This window comes from Artemia franciscana, unplaced genomic scaffold (genome assembly GCF_032884065.1).
Source record: "Artemia franciscana unplaced genomic scaffold, ASM3288406v1 Scaffold_858, whole genome shotgun sequence".
NCBI classification, from domain to species: domain Eukaryota; kingdom Metazoa; phylum Arthropoda; class Branchiopoda; order Anostraca; family Artemiidae; genus Artemia; species Artemia franciscana.
In genome coordinates this window covers 221,065-222,987 of record NW_027068553.1, presented here as the reverse complement: position 1 = coordinate 222,987, position 1,923 = coordinate 221,065, and positions in this window count along the sequence as shown.

Below are 1,923 nucleotides of genomic sequence, written 5' to 3'. Positions count from 1 at the left end.
AAGGTCTTAGACTTGAGACAGTCTTTAAGAGATTTGGACAGTTTTTTACTGTTTTAAAAATTAGAGTTGAGAGGAAAAGTCAAACTTTAGCGTAAAAAGCGGGCGTTGAGGAGGGAACAGCCTCCTTCATATATGAAGTAATTTCGTTCGTTTTAAGTTTTTAATATCGCTCCTTACTTTCAGTGAAAAAAACTTTTTTTATTTAATTCACACGAAAGCCCTATTGGACCATGCACTATTTAATTGGTAACAAAACTAAAATTAAGGATTTTTGGAAGCTTCAAGTGGTTTATTTTTAGTTAAAACTTACCTTCCCTTTTTTGGGTGATTTTGGATATTTTACCAAAATATCTGGAAACACTCTCCGATCCCCTTGCACATCTAGCCACCAGTCTTCGTCTCTTATCCATTCTATGCTTGTGTCCAAATTTTTAATATTTATCCATATTGAACTTTTAGCAACAAAGCTACTATTTAATTGGTCATTTTGAATAGACAAATAGCCTTATTTTCCGGTGTTATCGAACGTTTAACACAAAGAAAAACATTCATTTTCAGCATGTGTTTTCACGTTGGTATTTGAGGGGAAAGTTCCGTGTTCGTAGACAAATCTTTGCAGCCAATTTAGAAGATATATACTGAACCGGTTGAAGACAAATAATTTTTGTTCGTTTTTAGGTTTCAGTTTTGCATTCTACGTTCAAAGAAAAAATTTGCTTTTTATTGTTAATCGGGTAAATTAGCTACGAATAATTGATCAAATTGAAAATTGATCAATTGAAAAAGTTTACTTAAAAAGAGAGTAGAAAAAAAACAGGCCAGAAAGCACTATAAAAATCTTGAGGTGGGCCTAAGGTCCCCCCTGGCCCCCTGGATCCTCCCCTGGTTTGGTCATAAAATGACCCACAAATTAACATGGTATTCACGTAATGGAAAGACAGCCAACCTTATTGATTATGGTACAGTAAACGGAAGACTGGCAGGATCAATACAAGATACTGAAGTATATATGAGTGCTGTTAGTGAAGTTAAAAGTAAAGATCACCTTCTCGTAGTCTCTAAGTTATTTTAAAGCTAAAATTTAGGAAGGATAACTACTATCAGGGAAGTTATGATTTTGGTAGACTCCAGGATGAGAATTTGGGAGAAACTTTCAAGGAACAGTTGTATACTTAACTAGAAAGTTAAAAATTCTATAGTTTGGAAGATAGTTGGAATAATTTTAAAAAAATAATTTGTAGGTTGCTGATGGTGTCTTAGGGAAGAAAGTTAGGACTGCATCTAGGAATATTAGTGAAAAACCTATTTGTTTAATAGAGAGGAGAAGGGGATTGTATAAGAATTTTCTGAGTGATAGATCATATGAGAACAAAAGGAATGTAGAGAAAGTGGACTAAAGCATTAAAATATGAACTAAGGACGTGTGAAGTGAAGGCCATGGATAAAGCTGTCGAGGATCTTGAAGATGCAGCTGGATGACATACTAGGAAAAATTTGTACTGATAGGCTAGTCAACTGTGAAAGAGTAGTTATTTTGGACACGTCCCAGTTAAAGATAGGAAAGGGGCCACATTTAGTGATAAGAAAAGAGTTAAAAAGAGATGCATAGAACCTTTTGAGAATTACCAGAGAAGAAAATGATATAGATAAAAAAGAAAAAGTTTGTAATACCTTGGATGTGAGGAAGATTTGTTTTGTGAGGAAGAATTAGTTATGGAACTAAAAGGATCAAAAGATGATAAAGATCCAGGTGGTGATAGTGTGGTAAGTATGTTTCTCAAATGTTGTGGCTCTGAGATTAAAAATAAGCTACTGAATATTAGTAATACGATTTTTGAAAAAGGAGAAGCGCATAACGATTAGAAAAAAAAACAACTGAATTAAACCACTGTAATGAAAAAGTTGTAAGAGTGAGTCTGGAAA